Source organism: Prionailurus viverrinus, chromosome C2 (genome assembly GCF_022837055.1).
Source record: "Prionailurus viverrinus isolate Anna chromosome C2, UM_Priviv_1.0, whole genome shotgun sequence".
Lineage (NCBI taxonomy): Eukaryota > Metazoa > Chordata > Mammalia > Carnivora > Felidae > Prionailurus > Prionailurus viverrinus.
This window is the reverse complement of record NC_062569.1, coordinates 55,342,734-55,370,183: the sequence shown is the minus strand read 5'-3', so window position 1 is coordinate 55,370,183 and position 27,450 is coordinate 55,342,734. Positions and strand designations below refer to the sequence as shown.

Genomic DNA, 27,450 nt, shown 5'->3' with positions numbered 1-27,450 from the left:
CCTGAAAGGCATCAGTCAATGATGGGAGTTCCTCCCTATGCCACAATGTCTGAGATCCTTGATGACAGGCATTTCTCTTAATTCACCTCCTGTTTCCAGCGTCGGAAACTCTAAGTGTAATGATCAGTAATATCTAGCCAGGTCTAACACTTTACTTTTTGTCCATTTGGTTGCCTCGCCTTGACAACGTCTTCCTGGTCTATAAATGCTAGATACCCTGCTCTCCTTTCAGTCACTGTAATTTATTTTTATCCTTTTGTTATTATTTTACTTTTGTTTCAAGTTTTTATTTAAAGTCTATTTGGTTAACATATAGTGTAAAGTTAGTTTCTGAAGTAGAATTCAGTGATTCATCACTTACATAACACTCAGCACTCATCACAAGTGCCCTCCTTAATATACCCATCACTCATTTAGTCATAATAATTTAATACCTGTTTTATCTCATGCACTTCTCTATTGGATGCTCAACCAAACGCTTAACTGGATGCACAAGTCTAATGAAGAGACACAACATTCTAGGAGATGTCAACTGGTAATAGAGATCCCTCCACTCTGAAACACAAGTAGAAAAGAGTGTCTAGAAGGTTTGCTGTATGTTTAACTCCATCTCTGGTAGTCAGACTTTAATTAAGTCAAGAGACTTATATCTTCACATCAATGAGTCACTGAAATGTGACGTGGTGATAACTGTAAGCCTTTTCTCCACTTTGCTAATTGAAAAGCTCAAAAAAGAAATACATCTTCTGAATGCAACCCTTCTTTTAGCCCTAAAGGATCTGGATGATATGACAATATACATTTTTTATGTAATTCAGTAAAAGTCACATACTGCCATCCTCTTTTTCCCCCTGATCTTTTCCATGTGCTTCCTGGTTTAAAAGCTTTCAGGGGTACCTGGGCGGCTTATTTGGTTAAGTATCGGGCTTCGGCTCAGGTCACGATCTCATGGTTCGTGAGTTTGAGCCTCGTGTCAGGCTCTGTGCTGACAGCTCAGGGCCTGGAGCCTGCTTTGGATTCTGTGTCTTTCTCTCTGCCCCTCCCCTGCTTGTGCTCTGACTCTATCAGTCTCAAAAATAAGTCAACATTAAAAAAAATTGTTTTAATAAAAAAATAAAAACGTTCAGTATTAATACAATAGTGGGGGGAAATGTTGAATGTTGCTCTAATTTTATATTTGACATGGTCCAAGTATGTTTGGCCATGCCAATTAATCTTCTTGGCCTTCATATATTATCTATTAGTTAACTTTCTTATTAAATAGGGTTAATACTTATTCTTTTTTTTAAATGAGATGCTATAATAAAAAAGAACCAATATTCATAAAGTTTTTAAAAATATAAAATATATTTTCTCAATTCACTTCAATAAGCACAGGGATTGCCAACCACAATTCAAGACACTAAGCCAGGAAGGAGGGATACAGAGCAGAGTTGACCAAGACATAGTTCCCAAACATTGCTAAACATCATTCATACTTGGGGTTTAATATCAAGAGTTTAACAACAACAATAAAAGTACAATACTCATACACTGAAAACTACAAAACACTGTTGAAAAAAATTAACAAAGATCTAAATAAATGGAAAGACGTCCCATGTTCATGGATCAGAAAACTTAATATTGTTAGGACGGCATAATCTCCAAACTGATCTACAGATTCAATCTGTAGAAAGGGATAGAAATCCCTGTCAAAATTGCAGTTGTTGTTTTCAAGATGTTGGCAAGCTGATTCTAAAATTCATATGAAAGGGGAACCTGGGTGGCTCAGTCAGTTGAGCATCCAACTCTTGATTTCAGCTCAGGTCAGGATCTCAGAGTTATGGGATTGAGCTCCATGGTCAATCCACTACACTCTGGGCATGGAGCCTGCTTGGGGTTCTCTCTCTCTCTCTCTCTCTCTCTCTCTCTCTACCCCATCTCTCTTTCTCTCTCTCTCCTCTGCCCCTCTCCCACTCACATGCTCTCTCTCTCTCTAAAAAAATAAAAATTAAAAAATTAAATTACATGAATATAAAAATGCGAGGGATCCAGAATAGTCAAAACAATCTTAAAAGAGAAGAACAAAATTGGAAAAACATTTCAAATTTTCAAAACTTAGTACAGTAAAGCTATAGTAATCAAAAGAGTATGGTATGGCATAAGGCTCAATATATTGATTAATGAAATAGAATTGAGTGTCTAGAAATAATCCCTTACATTTATGGTTGTCAACTTGGGCTGCTATAACAAAATATCATAAACTAGATGGCATATAATTGACAGCAATTTATTTCTCACAATTCCAATGGCTGTAAGTCCAAGATCAGGGTGCCAGTATGGTGGAGTTTTAGTAAGAGTCCTCTTTCAGGTTATAGACTGATGACTTTTTGTGTTCTCAAAGGGTGGAAAGAGAGATACCTAGCTCTCTGGCCTCTGCTTAAAAAAGAACTAATCCTATCCATGGGGGCTCCACCCTCTTGACCCAATTACTTTCCAAAGACCTCAACTCCAAACACCACTATTTTGGGGATTAGATTTCAACATATGAATTTGGTGGGGATGGGGGGACACAAATATTAAGTCCATAACAATGGTCCATTGATTTTGACAAGAGTGCTATGAAAATTCAATGGGCAAAAAATACTCTATTCAACAAATGGTGCTGGACCAGCTTGATATCCATATGCAAATGAAAGAATGTGGATACCTACGTCACACCACACACAAAAATTAACATAAAACAGATCATACACCTAAATGTAAAATCTAAAACTCCTAGAAGAAAATATGAATAAATCTGCATGACCTTGGATTAGCAATGGTTTCTTACTTACACACCAAAAGTATAAGAGATCAAAGAAAAAAGATAAATGAGACTTCATAAAAATTTGTTTAAAAATGTTATGCTTCAGGGGCACCTGGGTGGTTCAGTCGGTTAAGGGTCCAACTCTTGATTTTGGCTCAGGTCATGATCTCATGGTTTGTGGGATGGAGCCCTGCATCAGGCTCTGTGCTGACACCACAGAGCCTGCTTAAGATTCTCTCTCTCCCTGTCTCTCTGCACCTCCTCCCCTCATGCTCTCTGTCTGTCTGTCTCTCTCAAAATAAATAAATAAATATTTAAAAAACACAAACTTTTGTGCTTCAAAGAACACCATCAAGAAAGTGAAAAGATAACCCATAGGATGGGAGAAAATGTTTGCAAATCATGTATCTGATAAGGGACTTGTGTACAGAATACATAAAGAGCTCTTACGACTCAACAATACAAATACCTAATTAAAAAAAAATTAAAAATGGGCAAAGAAATTGAATAGACATTTCTCCAAAGATGTACAAATAACCAGTAAGTACATGAAAAGATGTGCAACATCATGATCCATTAAAGAAATGCAAATCAAAACCAAAATGAGATACCACTTGACACCTCCCAGAATGGCTAAAATCACAAAGACAAACAATAACAAGTATTGGCCAGGATGTGAAGAAATCGGAACCCTCATATATTCCTGGTCAGAATGCAAAATGGTGCAACTACCTCAGAAATCACTTTGTGATTCTGGCAGTACCGTGATGGAGGCAGTACCTCAAAAGTTAAACACAGAATTGGTATATGACCCAGCCATTCCACTCTAGGTATGTACCCAAGAGAAATGAAAACACGTGTTGATACAAAGAATGTACACAAATGTTTATAGCAGCATTATACATAAAAATTCAAAAGGGGAAGCAACTGAAATGCCCATCAAATGATGAATGAATAAAATGTGGTATGGCCACACAATAGAATATTATTCAACAATAAAAATGAATGGATAACTGACACATACTACAGCATGAATGAACACTGAAAAAGCTATGCTAAACTGAGGGTTGATGGGGGGTGGGAGGGAGGGGAGGGTGGGTGATGGGTATTGAGGAGGGCACCTTTTGGGATGAGCACTGGGTGTTGTATGGAAACCAATTTGACAATAAATTTCATATATTGAAAATAATTAATTAATTTAAAAATTAAAAAAAAGAAAAAGCTATGCTAAATAAAAGAAACCAATCATAAAAGACCACATATTGTATGATTTCATTTATATGAAATTTCAAGAATAGGCAAATCCATAGAGATAGAGTGCTGGTTAGTGGTTGGCTAGGGAGGAGGTGGGTGTAAGAGAATAGAAAGTGACTGCTAGGGGAGCCTGGATGGCTCAGTTAAGCCACCGACATTGGCTCAGGTCATGATCTCACAGTTGGTGGGTTCAAGTCCTACGTCAGGCTCTGTGCTGACCGCTTGGAGCTTGGAGCCTGCTTTGGATTCTGTATCTCCCTCTCTCTCTGCCCCTCCCCTGCTCATTCTCTCTCTCTCTCTCTCTCTCTCTCTCTCTCTCTCAAAAAATAAAATGAACTTTAAAAAAAGTGCTAATGAATATGAGATTTATTTGGGGGGTCATGAAAATATTCCAGAATTAGATAGCGATGATGGTTGCACAACTCTGTGAACATACTAAAAACCACTGACGTGTACCTTATAAATGAGTGAGTTATACGGTATGTGAATTATATCTCAATAATGCTGTTTTTTAAAAACAAAAGATAGAAGAGTAGGACAGCCATTTAAAAAATAAAATGATGGACATCAATATAAACTTTTGGTTCCTATTTATGGTAAGATTCTGTTTTAATTTACACAGGCAATAGCATGTTGTGACCTGCCTGATTTTAAAAAGTCTAGTCTTGCTGGGAAGAATTTCTTAGGTGATTATTACATGGTTTGTGAGATGCTTCACCAAATTCCCCCAATGCCTCCCATAAAGCTGTCATATAAATTTAAAATACAGGTCACTAGGTCACTAGACCAAATACTGAAGAGTGGGACAAACTGCCCACAAAAGGACCTTGGCTTCATTTTCAGTTGCCATTATGTTTGCATGAGCTTCTTTGCCTATTGTTGTTTACTCTTGACACCTGAATTTTCTTATTGCCTTAGTTTCTTTTTTCTTATTTTCACTCTGGGTTTGTTCTTTTTATACTTAACAGCAACCCTGACCCCAAAATTAAATTTGATGGTAACTAAAATAATATCTTTACAATGAATGCCAAATTCGCCACAGAAAAATCTCACAACCCTAGAGCAGCTATGAATTTTCATAGTACATAAAAGTCAGAGAAAGATGTTTTGTTGAAGAAGGGTGACAATTCACTCAGTGGGGAATGGGGCAGTGATGGGGTTGGAGTTCTCCTTTTCTCATTACACAGCTATTAATTACAGCTGAAGAGTCTTACTCCAACTAATTAAGGATAAGTCTGAGAAGATTGATGTTAAATCAAAAGCCTTAAAAAAAAAAAAAAGGCGGCAATGAATCTCTTAGCAAAAGACAGGCAAAGTAAGTTTGTTCTGGGCAGAGTTGCAGTTACAGGTCAAAACCCAAAGTAAAACAGTTGGATCATTCAAACATTTTGGCCACTGTGCTGATTAATGGTCAACTTGACTGGGCCATGGGGTGCCCAGAAGTTTATGCAAACATTATTATGAATGTGTCTGTGAGAGTGTTTCCATAGGAAATTATCATTAGAATCTGTAGACTGAATAAACGTGATTGCCCTCCCCAATGTGAGTGGGCCTCATGAAATCAGTTGAATACCCACATAGAACAAAAAGGTGAGGTAACTCCTCCCGTCTGACTGCTTGAGCAGGATGTTGGTCTTTTCCTGCCTTAGATTCAAATCAAGAGGTCAACTCTTCTTGAGTCTGGAGACTGTCAGCTTTTGGACTGGAATTTACATCATTTGCTCTCCTGGGTCTCCAGATTTCCAACTGCAGAGCTTGAGACTTGTCAACCTCCATGTGAAAGTGAGCCAAATCCTTATAAACTTTCTCCCTCTCTCCTCCTCTCCCACCCCCACTCTCTCTCTCTTCTGTTCTCACTCTCTCTATAATTGGTTGTGTTTCCCTAGAGAACCCTAATACAGTCACTTTAGACCAATATGTATTTCAGACATTGAGAGTTACATCATTACCAGCCTTAACTGATGAATCAATCTCTCTCATAAAACAGGAAATTGTTCTAAGTTAATTTCTACTTTTGAAATCTGAATTATTTAATTTTTTTAATTAACTACTGTTTTACTAAAAGTCTTTTAAACAGATGAGGAAGTGAAGTGCTCTGTGTTTGAATATGTGATACTGAATTAAAATATGTCTTATGTTGGTCTGTTACATTAAGGTAAGCAATGGGTTTCCCTGAAAAAGTGGTTCATAGAAAACACAGTTGAGTAAGTCGTAGTTGGCACAAAAGGAGAGGAAGGGAAGAAGATAGGGAGGTAGGAGAGAAAAGGAGGGATGGAGGGAAGGAGAGAAGAAGGAGAAACCAATCATATTCCTAAAAGACTAGGTTCAAGCTGTATGTGTTATAAAAGAAAAGATTTTAATAAGTAAAATAGATGTATTAAGCATTTTCTAAGGTCCAGATACTTAGCTAACTGCTTTATATATGTATTATAATCTCATTAAGCTCTCAAAATAATGGTAGGGAACACTTATGAGACATTTACTCGGGGCCGGGCACAATTTTGAGTGCTTTCTGAGTGTTAACTTAAGTAATTGAATATGTTTATTATCCTTTATGGCAGATGAGGAAATTGAGGCTTTGAGGGTTAAGTAAGCTGTTCTCATTCACAAGTTACGTGGTCATGTTGGGATTTAAATATGGGAGGTCTGGCTCCAATATCTGTTCTCCTAACCACCACAACATGGCCACCTTCTCTGAGAAAAGTGATATACACAAAGTCATGGGAAGATTGTTTACACTGAGCCAACAGAGTATAGGACAAAAGACAGGTTTTGAAATCCAGCTCTTAAAGTTGTGTCACTTCCGAAGAGGCACAACCTCTCTGATTCTTGCTTTACCATCTATGAAAAGGAACTAAAACCTCCTATCCTGCAGACTCGTGGCAAGACAAAGATGATTTATGGAAACCTTGGTAATCATAGTTCAATAAATTATAGTCATTATCATCATTATTATTGTCTTTATCATTATTATTATTCTCTTGAAGCTTGACAGAGAGCTCAAAGACCCAAGCCATACAACTTTCCTGGTTGGTTGGTTGTTGGTTGGTTGGTTTGCAACCTAAAAGTTCTAATTAATGAAGAAAATAAAATTCTATGTAGATAGAGGGAAACACAAGAATTGATAGTAATGGAGGATAGCAGGTACATCTTTATAATCACATAGCCAGGATGGGAAAAAATGTTTTCATTTAACAGAAAAACAGAATTACCCACTTGTTCTGAGAACACAAGGATAACTATACAATCACTAATGACGTTCCTTATACTAAGCAGACGGAAACGGAGATCGTTCCTTTAATTGATTAATATATTCCAGTAATTTATCCAAGCACCTGGGTTTAACCATGATATGGTTCTGGAAACAGTAGCTGGCTTAGCCAAAAGTGCAGAGTCGGTACAAAGCTAGTTGGTGACTCTATGCAAGCTTCACAAACCTTTAGAATTCTACTAAGTGTTACAAAGAGTTCTACTCTGGGACAGTAAGTGCATTTTATGTCATCATAAAAATAAGTGATGCTAATCTAACACTGTTTTTAAAAAATAAGGGTTAACCTGCACACTGTGAAAGCAAACCAGAAATAAGTCAATAAAATTTGTCTCAAATTTCTGTTTTTGCATTTATTTATTTATTTATTTATTCTTATTTATTTTTGAGACACAGAAAGAAAGAGTGCACGCAGGGAGGGACAGAGAGACAGCAGACAGAATCGCAGTGCAGAGCCCTATGTGGGGCTCAATCTCACAACCATGAGATCATGACCTGAACCAAAATCAAGAGTCAGACACTTAAGTGACTGAGCCACCCATGTGCACCCATTTTTTGCTTTTAAATACCCACATCTGTTACTGGGTTTCCTACTTATTCTCCTCCTGATAATAAGATGAATATAAGAGAATAGGGGTTAATAGTTAAAGGGAGATGTTGCTGATGTAGTTGGCTGGAACTTTGTTTTTTTTGGTCTTAATTTCATTGGCTTTCCGTTGTCCTCTTTGTCTTGTCCACATGGTTGTAGATACACATTGGATAGTGTTATGTAAAGACAGTGTTTGAAATTGCTTTAGAATAGATCCTGTAGGAAATCTTTTGTTAAGCTGGTCTTACAGCAGCTCTGGGGGTTTATGTATTGTTCTTCTGGGGTCTCTTTATTGCTAAGAAGTATCCTTTTAAGGGCAAGCATGGTGCCTATTATGATACATTTCATATGTTTGTGACAATTAATGGGACAGCCACATTCATTCCTTAATGAAATACTCTGTTTCCAGTTTTTAGAACAAACTACTGACTCTCATTATTAATATGACTTTTATTCTAATATTAAAATTGAGAATGTTTAAGGGTTAGGATCTTCTGACAATGAAAGACTTCAGCTTAAGCATATACATATCTGTAAACTTGGAATCAGTAAGCTGGAGCAGCGTCGCTCATGCTGCTAGAACATAGCTCCATAGGTACTCAGAAAATGCATTAAATTAAGAAGAAAGTAAAGGAAGGAAGGAGGGGAGGGAGGAAAGGCAGGCATGGAGGCAATCCTGCTTTTGACATGCACCTTATAAGAGAGCAGCTCGTTTTTAATTCAGGGGGCTCTTTCTAAAGTATTCCAAAGGTTCTCAGTCATGATGCTTGGATTTCTGAATGCTAAAGAGTCATGAAGGAGGTGGCTGAGTCACTGAAAGGAAGGGAAGGAACATACAGTCCCACTAACAAAATAGGAGAAATGTCATAGCACATAAGAGAAGTTCTGAAAGATGAGTATTTAGAGAAGGCAGAATGGAGGAAGGAAGCCAAGAGGAGAAGGGGGGGAGGGAGAGATGGAGAACTATATGAGTACTTTGTAAATGGTGGTTCATTTTATTCTTCAGAAGAACCCTATGAAGCTAGTACTATTCCCACGTCACAGATAAGAAAACTAAAATATAGAGATACTAGATCATTTGTCTCAGAATATAGTCTGTTGGTAGAAAAGATGGAATTTGAACCCAGGAGTATTTGGTCCCAAAGTCCATAACCCTTTCCACCATGCCACGGTGGTTAAGTTTGGAAGCCTGAGAAAACTCACATTTCAAACTGTTAATCTTGCTCCCCCAGAAGTAAGACTATCCTCAGCAGATGCACACCAGATCTCGCACCTGACAGCTGGCTGTTTTAAGTAAAATCTCACAGAGAGGTCCTCTCTCCTCCCTGGTATGCTGAACTCCAGATATATTCCAAACAACCTTTCTGGATCAATCAGTACAGCTTTTACCAAGTGATCCCATTCCCTTCCCTGTAATATTTGTCCCCAAACCTCCCAGGTTACCAAAGGGAATATACTCTTATATTACTTTTAACTTTTATTGCCTCTAAAAGATTTCTACCTCAGCAAACATGGGCTCTTCAGTTATGCAACAGTTGCTTTATGATAATGATGACAAAAGGCCTGGTTCAAAATGTTCAGTTGATACAATTATCATTACTTCAGATTCTTCTACTATTATATTCTAACAATTCTTACTGGTTCTTTAAATTTTATTCCCCTTTCTGTAAGCTGTGGGGTGTCTTAACCATTTCTTATCTCACAATTTGTATTATCAGCATAAAGGGAGAATCCTCTTCGTGGGGAAAGAACATCATTTGAGATTTTGTTTTTTAATATCCTCCTTGTCTGTGGCTATATTTCATCTTCCCTTCCTAATGTTACTTGTGTCTTTGTCTCTTGATTTTCTCAGTGAATAAGTTTTTCTTTTATTGATCAATTCTCCTGGATTTTTAGTTTTCTATTTCATTAATTTCTGCTCTAATCTTTACTAGTTAACATAATTCTTTTGTAATTTTTTCCTAAGTTTCTTGGTTTGTACATTGTTTTGCAAAAAAATACACTTAAGGTTCATGATTTCTGCTTATCTATACTCTCATGACTTTGTTACGTATGATTTTTTTTCTTCTGTTTTTAAAGATTTTGTGGGAGCCTGGATGGCTTAGTCGGTTAAGCGCCCTACTCTTGATTTCAGCTCAGGACATAATCTCACAATTCGTGGGGTTGAGCCCCAGGTGAGCTGTGCACCGACAGCACGGAGCCTGCTTGTAATTCTCTCTCTCTTTCTCTCTCTGCCCCTCTCCTGCTTGGGCATGTGCAGCTCTCTCTCTCTCTCTCTCAAAATAAATAAACTTTAAAAAAAGATTTTGTAATCTCATTTGTTCTTCTCTTTAATCTATATTTAAAGTATTTTTAAATGTCTAGTTGTATATCAACGAGGGGGAATTTTTCTTGTTAATTTTATCCTCATTGTGCTTTGATAGATGATGTGATCTGTATTATTTCTGCCTTTTAAAATGTGTTGATTTTGAGAGCACCTGGGTGGCTCAGACGGTGAAGCCTGTGACTTTGACTTGGGTCATGAGCTCAGTTTGTGGGTTTGAACCCTGCATCTGGCTCTGTGCTGACAGCTCAGAGCCTGGAGCCTGCTTTGATTCTGTGGCTCCCTCTCTCTCTGCCCCTTCCCTGCTCCTGCTGTCTCTCTCTCTCTCTCTCTCAAAAATAAATAAATATTAAATAATATAAAATGTATTGATTTTTCTTTTTTTTAATTTTTTTTAATGTTTATTTATTTTTGAGACACAGACAGAGCATGAGCAGGGAAGGGGCAGAGAGAGAGAGGGAGACACAGGATGTGAAGCAGGCTCCAGGCTCTGAGCTGTCAGCACAGAGCCCGACGCGGGGCTCGGGCTCTAACTCACGGACCGCGAGATCATGACCTGAGCCGCAGTCGACCGCTTAACTGACTGAGCCACCCAGGCGCCCCAAGATTATTTTTAATGGTCTGGACGCTTCTGCCAACTGTACCAGTTTCTCCCCAACTGCAGTTGAAGTAATCACAAGGTCTCGTATCCATTTCACAAACCTTTGGCAGGGAGAAGTGAGACCTGTTTCTATGCTTCCACAAAGGTATAATCACATGGGGGGGCGGGCGGGGGGGGGGGGGGTGAGTCAAGATCTAGGAAGAAAACTAGATAATGAATAATGAGACCTAAAAACTAGTATAAATAGTATTGGCTGTACTATACAACAGGCTTGGTGACCCTGGACAAGTCACTTTTCAGGTTTTCTCTTTCCTCATTACCCCAATGGTGGAGTCTTACTTGCTCTGCCCAAATTACGAGGTTTGTCAGGAGAAGCAGGGAGGTTAGGAATGCGAACAACACACAGTGATGATGAAATAAAAAATACTAGCAACGGGTGCAAATATTTAGATGCCGTACAGGAGAAGGACAAGGTAACATGTAAAAACGGCCAATACAGGCTCCAAAGTGCTCAGTTCCTCCTAGTGGTTTCCTTCCCCAGGTCCCAACCACCTCCAGCTTCCTTTGGGGACACACTCCCTCCTGCGTGGAGAAAATCCCGCCCGATAACGTTAAGTCTCCCTCTTCGCGGCACCCGCAGCTTGGAACCTGCTGGAAGTGTGTTGTGAGATGAGCAGAAACCTGCCAGCAGCTGAAATTCGCGCTCCAGCACAACCAGCCCGGGCCGAGCATGTGCAGTGCCTCCTCAAGCCCTGGGGGCTGACTGACAGATGTTGCCCAAATGCTCATCAGTCAAAGGAGGCTCTGGGCCCCGGACGCCCCTGGGTCTTGGGCAGATCGTCTCAGGTGCGGAGTTATCAGGGCTGGGAGCCTCTAGGGCCTCGGCGCTCTCGGCAAAGCAGCCGCCACGTTAAATCTAAGCACCTTGCTCTCGGTAGAGAAGGGATCGATGGTGTTCTGGATGCTGGCTCCCAGGGAAGATGCCTTTCGCCGGTCCCGCGCCTCCTCGGGAAGATAATTGAGAGCGGAGCGCGAGCGCTGGGCACGCGGGCCCCGGATCCGCGGGAGCCCGCGCCGCGCGTGTCTGCACCGGCGAGCCACCTCCCAAGCCCTCTTTCCCCAGTTTGATTTCCTGCCGCAGTCCGGGCCCACATTAATTCTCTTCACTTGTGAGTGAGCACACACAAGTTCCCCGGGCACGATCCTTCCATCTGTTTCCCCGGGGGAGTCCAGTTTTTCAACGATTAACCTCCCAGCCAAGGGGCGGAGGGAAGGTGGCGGGATGGAGGGAGTGGGGCGGGGAGAGGCGTTTTGCACGTTCAAAGGCACCAAAATTAGCTGCCGACGCTAAAGGGTTTACTTTCCTCGGTTTTTGACAAACAAATGCAGTGGGATGCCTGCTCGGCCGACTGCCGCCCGGCCCCGAGCCCTGGGCTCACTCCTCAGCCTGCTGCCGAGTTTCGCTCCGCAGTCCTGCGCGGCATACGCCGAGCTTCGCCCCCTTGCCCAGGTCTGCAGATGGATGGATGCTGGGCAGGCTTCCTTCCCCTGGTCGGGTTAACGCCGGCTTAGGATAAAGCCCCAAAGCTCCCACGTTGGGCCTCCTGTTTATCAGCCCGCCCCACCACCACTACCAAAGGACGTGCCCCTTTGGTAGTGTCGGGGCTCCCAGCCCAAGCGAGGGGGAGGACACCTCCCTATCCCCTCCTCCCCATCCGCGCGGCGGCTCGGGGTTTTACTGCAGCAGCCGGAGGTGACAGCGACGCCTTAGCCTCCTCCGTTGCTCTCAGAGCCCCGGCTTCCCCTGCATCCGGAAAGCGCCCCCTCCAGAGAGGCTGGTCCCCGGAGAAGTGCTAACGAGCTGCAGAAAACCAAATTTAAAAATGTAGAAGTCGCTGGGCTGCATTCCTCCGAGGACGAGCCTGATCGCCCAGGACTGAGAGTGGCAGCGTGTGGGAAGTTGGGACCGTAGAGCAAGGGGGGAGGGGAGTGGTGCAGCCGGCATTCTCTTCTGGAAGGAATCGCTGGGAGCAGTGCTGTTGGACACAAGTTTGCGTGGGAGTGTTTTCCTTTTGTCAATAATTAATCACCGGAATCAGCCTGGCAGAATTGGAGTTTTAGCAATAGTGCAGAGGGCGGGGCCGAACACCTAACTCCAGGACGCTCCGAACCACCCGGCGCAGTGGGAAGCTGGCAGCAGCTGGGGAGGAGCCAAAGCCTGGGTGCTCACCTAAGCCGCAGGGAGATACACCCAACCGGGAGGTAAGCATCTTCCAAAATATATGCTTGAACGCTAAAGCAGATTTAGTAAGATAGAATTCCTGCCTTTGCAGGGGAAAAATTAATCCTAGCTTTAATGCAATTTATCAGTTTATTATTTAACTGCATTAAAAAATTAAGGATTGAATGGGTTTTTCCATTTGCCTTGAACTGTGTTAGAAACTAAGAGGTTTCAACTCAACAGAAGCCAAACTTTATTACTGAAACTTTCCCAGCCAAAAGAAGAGAAAATTACTTCGTTAATTACTTTCAGGATTCATCTTTGTGTAGTTCAGTAACTGTTCAGGGAAATATCATTGGGAGATGCTTGGTTTCATTCTTAAATATTCTAGTTTTATGTTCTTATACAATACTTTTTTTGCCCATAAAGCTACTTTAGGCAGTAATACACACAAGCCAACTGGCCAAAAAGTGACGAATTTCCAATAAGGAATACATTTTAACGTTTTCTCACGATTATTAAGCAATACGTATTCTCTCAAAGATGCTGATGTGATTATTTATAACTAACCAGACTTCTAAACCCCAAGAGAAAGGAATAGTCAACTTCACCATGGAGGTGGGGGTGTGAGGAATAGGAAGAAAAGGGTTTTAGATATGAGCAGAGTCTCAACTAAAGTGATATTCAACTGGTTGGCGATTAATATATAAGAGATCAGCCCTTGATTCAATAAAGAATTTGAAGAATTATTAAATGTAAATCTTAGCCCTAAAACTACAAATAAATTCATCAGGGAAATTGGGAAAGTTGTTTTTCAAAAAGACATAGAGTGGTGTGGTAGTTCTTTTGAATTAATGAAGAAATGTATGGTCATTTTTGCCTATGAACTTTTCAGATTAATGCATAGAACTAATGAGGTTTTCATAACTTGATTTGCACATTGTAACTATTCCTATGCTTTTAAAAACAGGCATCATTTTGATAAATTTCAATGGTGGTGATGGCCTTCTACACAGATTACTAGAGCAACAATAAGCTCTCATCTGAAATGCACTATCACCCTCATTGTTCAAATATTTCCATTCAACTATTTAATAACAATAAATTAAAAGTGGTTTGTCAGACCAAATACATTTGGATACAAAGTTAAAAGTCAATCAGTCCTCAACTTCAATCAGTTTTCTTAATCCACTGTTTATAAACTTGCAAATACTTTTATAAAAACTGCCCTTCATAATTCTGTATCTACTATGTCAGCATAAACTATTTTACCACCAAGTATACAAGGTGAAACACTTTCTCTAAAAAATTATCCAAATGGAACTCAACTTCCAGAATGGTGTGTAAGGAGCTCCATGAACCCACTCCTTAGCAAAACATCAATTGGTAAAGAGTATACATCAGCAACTAGTTAGTCTCTAGAAATTGTCCTGAGGAAATATAACGGATGAAGAAAACTTTATTCAAGACAGTCTACTAAAATTCAGTAAGAGCAGCAAGAGTGTGAGGCATTTGAGCCACAACCCAGTCCCCGCCCACCTCCAGCTATGGGACCATGTTCCACTCTGGATGGTGCCGCTGAGAACACAGGACTCCCTCTCAACTTGGATCCTAGTCTAGGGCTATGGTATATCCCTGAGAAAAGCAGGCTGCCAGCATCTTACCACCCCAGCTTTGTGTTCTAGACTGGAGCAGGCAAGAGGTCTGAGGCTCTTCCTCCAACTATCCCCGATTCTTAAGGCCTGTGAGGAAAAACCCAACATCTAAAAGACAAATAAGCCATTTAAAAATGGGCAAGGGAATTGAATAGACATTTCTCCAAAGAAGACGTACAAACAGCCAATCGACACGTGAAAAAGTGCTTACTATCAGTAGTCATTAGGGAAATGAAGATCAAAAGCATAAGATACCATTTCACGCCAACCAAAGTGCCATAATAAGAAACAAACAAACAAACAAAAAACAGATAATAACAGTTGTTGGAAAGGAGGTAGAGAAATTGGAATCATCATACACAGCTGGTGGGAATGTAAAATGGTGAGCTGCTACGGCAGGTAGTTTGGTAGCTCCTCAGAAAGTTCAACATAGAGTAACCATATAATCCAGCCCCATTCCACTTTTAGCTGTATATCCAAGAGAATTAGAATGTGTGTCCACGTAAGAACGTATACACAAATGTTTGCAGCACCATGACTCAAAATAGCCCAAAATGAAAACAATCTAAGTGTTCATTGACTGAAAAATGGATAAAGTATGGTACAGAATGGAACAACGGAATATTATCCAGCAATAAAAAGGAATGAAGTACTGATACTTGTTACAGCATGGGTGAACATTGAAAAGATTACGCTAAGTGGAAGAAGACCATATATTGTATGATTCCATCTGTGTTCCATATCCGCAATAGGCAATCCTGTAGCCAGAAAGAAAGGGTGGAATTGGAAAAGAATAGAGGACAACTGGGGCGCCTGGGTGGCTCAATTGGTTAAGTGTCCGACTTCGGCTCAGGTCATGATCTCGCAGTTTGTGAGTTCAAGCCCTGTGTCAGGCTCTGTGCTGACAGCTTTCTCAGAGCCTGGAGGCTGCTCTGGATTCTGTCTCCCTTTCTCTCTGCCCCTCCCCCGCTTACACCCTGTCTCTGTCTCTCTCAAAAATAAATAAACATTAAAAAAAATTTTTTTAAAGAATAGGGGACAGCTGCTAAAGGATACAGGTATCTTGTTGGGGTGATGAAAATGGTCTAAAATTGACTGGTGATGTTTATATAACTGTGAGCATACTAAAAACCATTGAATTATATACATTAAATGGGTGAATTACATGTTAATAAGACTTTTTTTTTTAATAAACTAGCCAAGATATTAAAAGAACAGATGGATTTAGAATTTGGACTTCATGAATCCCCACGTACCAGTAGATGTATAGTTTATATGAGGCTTTCTCCCAAGGACCACACTGAAATAGATGACATAATTAAGAGTGGCACAGGTGTTACACGGCTATGTGATTTGCATATGTTTGCAAACCCACCAAGCTTTCCTCTGTTTAGAAATAAGTCAAATGTCATTAAGGCAGGCCTGGAGAGAATTGGCTTGCAAATCCCCTACCTTTTTGGACTCACCAACCTACTCTATTAATTTAAGCCCAGTGAAGCCAGTTGTTCCTCCCACTTCTAGATAAATCTAGTCCTTTATCAGTTCTTCAGGCCACTTATTGAAAGAGGCCACACTAAGTGAGAGGAGGTTACTAAATCTCAGTCAAAAGTGAACTTTGTTACTCAGATTAGCCCAGCCTCGCTTACACTAGATTGGGCCTGGAAGTAGGAGTCTTGGGAGGAAAGGATGAGCTGGGGCAGCCACTAGGGACCTCAAAGCACACTGACATGTCACTGCTGGGAAGCATCTCCTGTGATTGGGACAGTCTCAAATACAGGAGAAGCTCTCAAATAATTAATGGACTGCCTGATCTGGTCCTAAGAACCATGGAATTGGATGACCGTGTTTTGTCCAGAAATAAGAATATAAAATTGGTGAGTCTGAGTTTCGTGTGGCTGGTAAGCAGCACCTCAACTTGCTGCTAGAAACAGTTATAAGTACACTCAGACAAACCACACACTTACCCTTAGCTGTAGGGACTCAAGTAAGTCTGCCTGCTTCAGGAAAACTCAAGATTTTCCATTCTCACCAGCACAGACTGATCCTTCCATGTATGTTTTTTTTTTTTTTAACTTTTTTAAGTGTTTATTTATTTGAGAGAGAGAGAGTGCGCATGCACAGGAGACGGGCAGAGAGAGAAGGAAACAGAGAATCCCAAGTAGGCTTCGCCCTGTCAGTGCACAGCCTGACACAGGGCTCGATCTCATGAAACATGAGATCATGACCTGAGCTGAAATCAAAAGTCAGACGCTTAACCACATGAGCCACCCAGGCGCCCCATGCCATGTATGTTTAGAAGAGCCTATCATGCTGATAAAAATGGGTTCTATGTGACTTTTGACCATCAAAGTTTTGTAGAGGTCCTTTTGTCATATTTTAGCCAATTAGAATTAAAAAAAAAATTTTTTTTAATGTTTATTTGCTTCTGAGAAACAGAGAGAGACAGAGCATGCGCAGGGGAGGAGGAAAGAGAGAGAGGGAGACACAGAATCCAAAGCAGGCTCCAGGCTCTGAGCTGTCAGCACAGAGCCCAACGCAGGGCTCAAACTCACAAACCATGAGATCATGACCTGAGCCGCAGTCGACCGCTTAACTGACTGAGCCACCCAGGCACCCTGCCAATTAGAAGATTTATATAAAATAATTGTAATTGTAAATGTCCAACCAGTTGTCTATAAATTAAATATATGTAAAAAAAAAACCCTTGATCACAGTTATTATTTATTAATATTACTTTGATCAGGATTAATAATTCATTTATCCAACAGATATTTATCGTGCACCTATCCTGTGCCAGAACAACTCTAGGCCCTGAATGAGTAATAAACTAAGCTCCCTTGAGGAGCTTAAATTCTAGAGGGGACATCAGCCATTTAAAGAATTATTTAAAAATAATAATTATTATAATAAGTGAATTTTATAGCATATGAGCGGAGAAAAGGGCTCTGGAGAAAAATTAACCAGGGAAGGGAATGAGGTGCAGTTTTAAACTGTGGCATCAAGCTAGGAAGTAAAATTATATAATTAGATAACATAAAGATTGTGTACAAACTTGGCCACATGTCTCTGAGATAGACCATGAAGATTCCCCCTGGGAGTCTTGGTTTCCCCTTCCCATCAGCATTATTTTGCTACCTTAGATTTGCTGCTGTTTCGATAAGGAAAATATTAGCCTCAACAAATTCCAAGCAGGTACAAGGAAGACATAGCTAATACCTGCTCTAAAGAACTATAACCTAAATAAAACACCGCCTTATGATAACAAAAATTCTCGTTGAAGGAAATCATTAGCCCGGGCTTTCGGTTTTCTTTTGCCTTTCTCTTTTGCTTTGCCCTGGATTCTTGTAGTCTGCCAGAGGACTGTGTGGTAAATAATTAAGAACTGCTCTCCCAAAGTTAACATCTTTTTGAAGAGTGAGAGGGTAGGGGAGAGGTTGAGGGGAAGAAAATTTTCAGGCCAACTTGGAAAGGTGAAAGGAGAACAGATCTTTCAAAATTAGAGAACAGAGCATGGAATCCCACAGATCACTTGATAAAAGGTGGGGGAAAGTAACCAGAGTGTCCACTTAGCTGGACTGTCCCAGAATCTCTACTCAAGTCACCTGTTTTAAAAGATACCTGAGGACACATTGTTCAGTAAAATACAATGGGTGTGGCAGCTTTCCTGGAATAGAGCTTTTGGAAAATGGCTTAAAAGAGAGCAGGAACTTGATTTTTTTTTAAGTCAAAAAAAGAGCATTTATTTCAGGCTTACAGGAGAAGAATTTAAGCATGTTCAGAGTCAAGTTAGAAATAAGTCAAAAGAAACCCTGTTGGGGTGCATGGGTGGTTCAGTCGGTTGAATGGCCAACTCTTGATTTCAGCTCAGGTCATGATCCCCGGGTCTCAAGCCCCGAGTCGGGCTCCTTGCTGACCATGGAGTCTGCTTCATCCCTCTCCCTCTGCCCCTCTCCCTCACTTGCACGCTCTCTCTCTGTAGAAAGTGGCCAGAGGAGAGTGACCGTGTCAGTCTTATTCATAGTTTATATCTCCAGCATACTCTTGATGAACAGTTGATTGGATGGACGGATATGTAGATTAATGATCTGCCAGGTTAAGATCAAAGGTGTTTGCACAAAGAGACAGTATAGCAAGAGTGGTTAAGAGTTGTGTTCTCTACATTAGTTGTGAGACTTTGCACCAGCTTTTAAATTTCCCAGTGTCTCAGTTTCCTCATTTGTGAAACAGTTATAGAAATAGTGCCTCCATTATAGTGTTATTAGGCGAACTACATAAGGCAATACATATAAAGTGGTTAGCAAAGTTCTGGGACATAAGTTGTTCAATAAATACTCTCTGCGATTGTTACCAAAATAGAATGGTAGTTTCCTGAGTGACAGTTTGCTATTTAAACATTGCATCCCTGCCTTTTCAGCTCCATTAGAAGATCAAAGGTTGTCAAGTAGGAATTCCAAGCTAATGTGATCATTTTGAGTTCCAGATCTCTGAAAAGATACAAAAGAGAATTTGGGAATTAATAGAAGTAGAATATTGAACAAATAAATTAAAAGGACTAGCAGAAGAAAGAAGGAAACAAGCTCAAAATGTTACTTCCATGGCAATTTTTCTGGAGCAATACTAACTCTACTGTCCTCACACCCAGACCTCTTCTTTAAGTGACCAAAGTGCCAGCTCATCCCTGTTCTGCAACATGCTTGTGCCTCATAGAATGTCATGCCCCACAGGCATCAATAAATGTTTGCTCATGCAGAAGAAAGAAAAGTGAAAACAAAATTTGAAGTTGAGTCTTATCTAAACCTAGAGAATGTGGGGTACCTGGGTGGCTCAATTGGTTAAGCATCTGTCTTCGGCTTAGATCATGATCTCACAGTTCGTGGGTTCAAGCCCCGCATCAGGCTCTGTGCTGATAGCTCAGAGCGTGGAGCCTGCTTCTGATTCTGCATCTCCCTCTCTCCCCCCCTCCCCAGCTTGTGCTCACTCATGCTCTCTATCAGAAATAATAAATGAATAACTTTTAAAAAATAAATAAATAAACCTAAAGAGTGGTATAGTATCTTTTTCATTTCTTTTGAAAATCGAATAATCCGCTTTTTGTGTGAGATCTTTAGTCAGAATTATCATAGTATCTCCTCATAGACAGTTCCCTCTTACCTTCTAACTGAGGCCAAAGGCCGGCCTATGACCAACCTATGGAAACCCAGCGTCTTTACTGCCTCCTTCTACTTCTGTCAGAGAGAATTCACACGGTCTCTTTCCTAACCATGGAGGAATGTCATGTTTTTCATCTTCTGTTAAGAATAGTAAACTGCTTGCCCCTTACTAACTCATCAACTGGGGAGTCATTTTTAAGTAAAATCAGCTTAGAATTGCTTTATTGATGGAAAAAAATAGGCATAGAAAGAATACATAACTGACCCAAATACTTCAGTTACCAACTCTTTATTCCTCGAGGTTGCAGATACTTTGCTCCACAAGGGAGATCTTGGTCCTTAAATTTTTAATAAGATATTTTATTGACTAAAATTTTAAACAAAGAAAATAAATCAATCAGGTTGCCCTAGTTCTGGTTTCGAAGGGCAGGAAAATCAGGTTATAATTTAGGACAAAGGAGTTGTTCCACAGGTTTCCTCCATTTAGGAGAAAACAAACATTGATGCAAACACAAAAGAGGTGATATGGTACCCCTGTGAACTTCCGGAGTGAAGTCTTTCTCCTAGACTCATGGGAGTCACCATTTGACCCACCTAGCTCGTATGTCTCTGAAGGGTCCAGTAGAGTCACTTGAAAGGAATCTCTTCGGACTGGAAATAAGATACATGTAGAAAGTAAGAGGAACAGGTAATAAATGTGATAAAAGTTATTCTCTCTGAGCCCTTACTCTCTGAGCTCCCTGAGGCATCATCCTTTACCAATGTTGTGTTTGTTGTATCACCTTCACAGCAACGCAGAGATAATCATCTTTGTGCTACTGACAACCTAACCGATGTTCCCAGAGGTTAAACAACATTCTGAATATCGCACAATAGCAAACTCCAGTTTGCCAATTTCAAAACCCACACTTTTGTTATGGCAAAAAAACAATTTAATGAAGCAAATCATTCTCTAGTGGGATATTGAATTCTGTTGTAGAAATAAGATCTTAGATTTGATGAAATCTTAGTAATTTCTTCTTAAAACCTTCCTGCTGATTGGTAACAACCCTCAGAAGGTGTGGTTCAGTCTCTGCTTGAACAGTTTCCCTAATGGAAATCTCACTCCTTCAACCAGGCAATCGTTTCCCCTTTAGATAGCTCTTATTGTTTAAAGTTTTTCCTGAGATTCACCTCTGAAAACAATAAAACAATTCCAAACCTTCACCTCCGTGATAGCCTGTAACACATTTAAAACACAAGTTTCTCTCTCCAAATCTTCTCTCAATGTTGCCCTTGAAAACCTTCCAGACGTTCTCTATCTAACTTTCTTTGGCTGTGCTCAACCTGCCGCAGTAACCACTCATACCAGCTGGAAAAAAGATGCTAATCAAAGCAAAGAGTTGCAGCCCCCTCTTGTCATCCATGGCACAGTACTTCTGTAGATACAGAAGAATATTGGCACTGCAGTCTGAATGTATCCCCCCAAAATCCATGTTGAGTCAGAACCCCCAAAGTGATTAGGAGGTAGGGGCCCTTCAGAGGTGCTAAGGTCATAAGAATGGAGCCCCCTCATGAATGGGATTACTGATCATATAAAAGAGGCTCCAGAGAGATCTCTTGCCCCTTCCACCATGTAAGGACATGTTAGAAAGTGCCAGCTATGAACCGGGAAGAGGGCCTTCACCAGAAAGACAGTGATGTTGGCACCTTGATCTTGGACTCAGTCTCCAGAACTATAAGAAATAAATCATTATTGTTTATAAGCTACCCAGATTGTGGCATTCTATAAAAGCCCAAATGGACTGAGACAATTAGATCACTTTTATTTGCCAACCTTTCCACAACACTAATGGCTCATAATGAACTTGAAGTCAATTTAAATTCTTTAGTGTTTTTTACTTGAACTGATCATAGGCCACATTTCCCTCCATCCTACCCTTGGACAAGTAACTATTTTTTTCAGGTTTTTTTTTAAGTTTATTTATTTATTTTGAGAGCAAGAACTCCTGTACATGAGCAGGGGGAGGAGGCAGAGAGAGAAGAGAGAGAGAATCCCCAGCAGGCTCTGAACTGTCAGCATGGAGACTGACATGGGGCTTGATCCCACGAACTGTGAGATCATGATCTGAGCTGAAAGCAAGAATCAGATGCTTAACTGACTGAGCCACCCAGGTACCCCCAACTGACTTTTCGAACTGAAGAACACGACTTTATATTTCCCCCAAAGTTTGACCATACTTGGAACTCTGTAATCTGCTGTATTTTACAACTCCACCCCATAACTTGGACTTATCTGCAAATTGTCTTTTTCTTCCTTTCTTTCTCTCTCTCTCTTTCTTTCTTTTGCTTTCTTGCTTTCATGTCTATTTATTTTTGGGAGACAGACAGAGCACGAGTGGGGGAGGGGGGGAGAGAGAGAGAGAGAGAGAGAGAGAGAGAGAGAGAATCCCAAGCAGGCTCCAGGCTCTAAGCTGTCAGCATAGAGCCCAACACAGGGCTTGAACTCCAAATTTATGTTACTTTAGCAATTATGAAGCTCTTTCACAAACATTTCATATGATTCTTACAACTACCCTGTAAATGAGATACTTTTGTCATTCTATATGTGAGGACAAAGATTCAGAAAGACTGTCTGACTTGCCAAATGTGACACAGCTAATAAATAAGAAATTAAGAAACAAGCCTTAGGCCTTCTGACTCTGTTTCCAGTGACTTTTCAAAACCTGATTTTAAATACAATAATTAACTTCACCTCTTTCCTTTTTCTACAACCTCCCTGCCCTCCACATGGATATCAACAGAGACTAATTAAAATCAAAAAACATTCTCTACAAACAAAATCTCGCTCAGAAACCCACTACATAAAGCAGATTACAAGCTGGTTGCTCTGATAGAAGAGAGGTATAAGCCTCTTAGCCTCTAACTCTGTCCCAGTTGGGACCTCCCCTAAACCCTACTATGGGTGGTAATGTGGCACCTTATAGTCCTCCAAGTACATTCAGATGTCACTAGCCAATGGCATGTTCTCAAACTGTAACCTTCTCTAAGAATAATTTTTAAAGTATGGCTAACTTTTCATGCCTTGTTTTTATAATACAATCTAGAATTTTGTGGGAAATCATTTAGCAGGATGGAACAGAATTGTTTTGACATGGAACAGAATTGTCTTGTTTATTTATTTTTAGATTTTATTCATTTTTTTTTATTTATTTTAAAGAGAGAGAGAGCATGCGCATGTGGAGGAGAGGGGCAGAGGGAGGGAGAGAGAAAATCTCAAGCAGGCTCCATGCTCAGTGCAGAGCCTTTTGCAGGGCTTGACCCCATGACCCTGGGATCATGGACTGAGCCAAAATTAAGAGTTGGACACACAACTAACTGAGCCACCCAGGCACACCAACATGGAACAGAATTGTTTTAAAGTTTGAAGGCAACTTTGGGTTAATTCCCATCTTTATTTCACAGATGAAGAAACAGCAACCCAGAGAAGAGAAGTAACCCACACAGGATCATTCCACAGAGGCACAAGGGCAAGAACCCAATCTGGACCCTCCCTGGCAGGTAAATTCTTCCAATAGAGCATGGAATCGCCCTTTTAGAAATCTGACCCTTTTGAAACAATATGACATCTTTAATAACATGGAGCTTCTGGTTCTCACATAAGCAACCAACAAACATTTATTATACACTTGACATTACAATGGCATTTAAGATAATATAAAGGAATAAATTGTGGCAATTAGCTTTAGTAATGAGGCCTTGAAGCAGCCGTTCTCAGCTTACAGATATCAAGGCCCCTTTGAAGTGTAGGTAGAAAATGTTTATGCAAAATTTGCAAACATTTTAAGGGGTTTATAGATGCACCCCACCACCGAGTGCTTAACCTCCAGGTGAGGAACCTCTCGCCAGCTCAGTACAAGTGCCAGGGTCAGGACTGTATAGCTCCAACTACTTTCTTATTTATGGGTCTGCTGGTTAAAGGCTGCTTCTGTTTCAGTATCCTTCATCTTTTATTTAAATGGAGCCGCATCCCATCCTGAAGACCTTTGATACAAGAGAGGAGTAAATGTCTTAGTATCTAATTAACTAGATGGGACAAATTGAGAAATATAAAATGAAAACATTTTCTTTCCAAAATGTTAACTGTGAAAGTGAGGATGATCCGTGCTTATAATAGGACATTCATTTCCCTTCTGTTTCTTTAATTTTTAAGAAAGTAAGAAAAGAAAAATAAACCTAGATTTCGACTAGTTGCCTGGCCACTTTTATGAAATCTATGGTAAACGGGAAAAAGAGTAGGGGTGGGGACAAAAAGAAATAGATTTATCTTCTAAATTGATTGTTTCTTAATCCTTCCCTTTGCCATAATGTTTTCAGAGATTGGTGATCCTGAAATGGTTGGCCACAATTTCTTCATTTCAAAATAATTTGGGAAGTTCCAATATTACTTTAAAGTTATTGATAATGAGAACTGAGGGTTGATGGGGGGTGGAAGGGAGGGGAGGGTGGGTGATGGGCATTGAGGAGGGCACCTTTTCGGATGAGCACTGGGTGTTGTATGGAAACCAATTTGTCAATAAATTTCATATAAAAAAAAAATAAAGTTATTGATAATGAGGCCTGATTTCAAAATTCAAAAAACACTCCTTGGACATTAGCATGTGCAGAGCGTTGTCACAGGAAGCAAGTGCAGTGTGACAGAAAGACCACTTTGGGGGCGCCTGGGTGGCGCAGTCGGTTAAGCGTCCGACTTCAGCCAGGTCACGATCTCGCGGTCCGTGAGTTCGAGCCCCGCGTCGGGCTCTGGGCTGATGGCTCAGAGCCTGGAGCCTGTTTCCGATTCTGTGTCTCCCTCTCTCTCTGCCCCTCCCCCGTTCATGCTCTGTCTCTCTCTGTTCCAAAAATAAATAAACGTTGAAAAAAAAAAAATTAAAAAAAAAAAAAAAAAAAAAAAGAAAGACCACTTTGGAGTGAGAGAATCCTAGGACTGAATCCCATTGTCATTTCCTCTTGGCTTTAGACCATGAGCAAGGTACAAAAAGATAACGAACTTCAGTTTTCTTTTTTTTTCTTTTTTTTTTTTTAACGTTTATTTATTTTTGAGAGACAGAGAAAGACAGAGAACAAGCAGGGGAGGAACAGAGAGAGAGGGAGACCCAGAATCTGAAGCAGGCTCCAGGCTCTGACCTGTCAGTACAGAGCCTGACGCGGGGCTCAAACCCATGAACCGTGCCATCATGACCTGACCGGAAGTCAGTTGCTTAACCGACTGAGCCACCCAGGCACCCCTCAGTTTTTGTATCTTTAAAATGAGGTGATATATTTTTTATCTCCTTTTGGCAGCCACACCAGAACTGAATAAATGTACTAGAGAAGAATCTCTCTAAAAGTGGCCTCTAATGTGATAACTGATAAAGTTCAGATGATTTGTCTTACAGATGAGCTCATTCTCTTTTCATCTATGCCTGGTGTCCATAGCTAAGGCTATGATTAGTAGGATTAGTATAGTGTATAGTGTGTAGAATATACTGTGTAGTCTAGTGTGTAGTAATCTTAACAGTTAATGTTCATTTAGCCCTTCTTATGTATTATTCTAATACCTTACACGTTTCATCTAATACCTTACACGTTACATGATGTTCTGTTATGATTTCTAATTTCCAGTTGAGGAAACTGAGTTGGAGTGGGTAACTTAGCCAGGATCAAAGCCAGACATGATCCAGAGCCAGAGCTCCATACTCACCACACTGCCTCTCAGTAAGATTCTCACCCAGCTCCCCGTGTGGTCACTGTGAGACTTTTGCCCTCAGTTTCTTCATCCTTCATCACTTAAGTTAAACATCGAGCCAGTGCCTGCTGCAGTGGTACTTAATAAATGTTTCTGTTCCCTGAAGAGAGTTCCACATTATAAAATTCTAGGGTTTTTAAAGAGCTCTTAATTTGTTTCCCAGGGCTGTAGTAACAAAGTACTACAACGTTGGTGGCTTAAAATAAGAGAAATGTATTCTCTGATAGCTCTGGAGGCTAGGAGTCTGAAATCAATGTGTCAGCAGAGCCACACTCCCTCCAACGGCTTTAGGGAACATTTTTCCTCTGTACCTCCCTTGCTGGAATTTTAGCTACAAAGACCCTTTTCCCAAATAAGATCACATTCACAAGTTCCAAGATGTGGACATATCTTTTTGGGGATCCACCACTCTTAGGGGATTCCCTCTGGTATTCTTGACCAACAAGCCCTCATTTATACAAAGAGGGAAAAGAACATTTCATCTCACCCAGTTTAGGTGTATAGTTAAATTGGTTATAAAATCTGCCAGTTGAAAATATTTTTCTTAATGTACCCACTTGCCGCTAACCTTCTCACATTTACTTGAACATCAGCAAAGTTCTTAGGAAACAAATAAGTGTTACCCATTTAAAAGAACAAGCGTGGAGCTCAGCGCTTCTCCACTTTTCACTGGAATCACACAAGGCATCCGTGCACCTGGAGAATAAAGCCAGCAATAATATGTCCACATACTAGGAGAATGAGAAATCCGCTTGGCTCAATTGTCAACGAGAATTTTTTCTTTTAGTATGTCATTTAAGTAACTCAATTCTAAGTACAAGATCATAAGATCTAATTAGAGTAATTTAATTTACTAAAAGCAACAACATTTTTTGACATAACTCTATAAACACCTGCCTTTCCTTTCTCCCCTTCTCATTTTACCCCTCCAATTCCTATCCCAGAAACTAGCTGACCTAGAATCCCAACCAACTCAGTAGCGAAATGCCCCTGGATCTGGGGGTTGGCAGAGAAGATAGCTCAACAATGCTATGTCAATCTCCATGACCCTTGGAGTCAGCCTGGCTTTCCACTCATTTGCCTAAAAGCAGTAATAACTGAGACACAGAAGTAGCTCAGTTGAGGGCAGTGAAAAGGCAGCAGACCATATTACTACTGTCACAAAAATTACACCTGTGGAAATTCAGTGTTAGTGGTCACCAAAATAAGAAAAATACCGAACTCATCACCAGGAGCATTCCAGACAGTATGATAAGAAGTAAAAAATAAGCCAGAAGAATGAGAAGGAGGAGGAAGCAGAGGAGGAAGAACAGAAAAATAAACAAAAACAAAGTTTTATGAGCAAATATTCAGTGTTATCAAAAAAAATAAATAAATTTGCAAAGAAAACTACAGTTAGGAAACACTGTCGGAAGTATCTTGGTTGCCCAGCTGCCTATGCAAACAGATTTCCTTTGACAGAACTCTGGGAGCAAGTGCTCAGCAGGTATGATTTTGACACATCAGTATTGCAGTAACTCGCCTTCTTTGGCCTCAAATTGTTCCTTGGAAATAAGCTTTCTGTTTCTGATGAAACATCAATTATAATGAGGATAGGTGGGGCTGGATAAAGGCTTCATGGTCAGACTTCTAGCTCCTAAGAAAACAGAGTCCTTTGAAACAAACAGTAAGCAAGTAGTTCCTTTACCAAATTGTGGGTTTTATGGCTAAGAGCTGGGGAAGAAAAGAGAAAGGCAGAACAGTTATGATGTGCATGGAACACAGTTGCCTAGAAAGGGGTTTATAATGATAGTAGAAAAGTTTCAATCAAACAATTTAACCACTTTTCCACTCT

General features: G+C 40.4%; 1 protein-coding gene across 3 annotated transcripts in view; it reads left to right on the top strand.

Moving 5' to 3' along the window:
- Positions 1-12,187: 12,187 nt before the first annotated feature.
- Positions 12,188-27,450, top strand: part of SPTSSB (serine palmitoyltransferase small subunit B) — a 30,029-nt gene continuing 14,766 nt past the window's right edge. The window contains exons 1-2 of one of the 3 annotated variants that reach the window (XR_007155631.1): positions 12,188-13,085; positions 23,294-23,389. The gene's annotated coding sequence lies outside the window, so the exon portion shown is untranslated. The remainder of the gene's footprint in view (positions 13,086-23,293; positions 23,390-27,450) is intronic. The other 2 variants (XM_047875218.1, XM_047875217.1) reach the window with 2 other exon arrangements.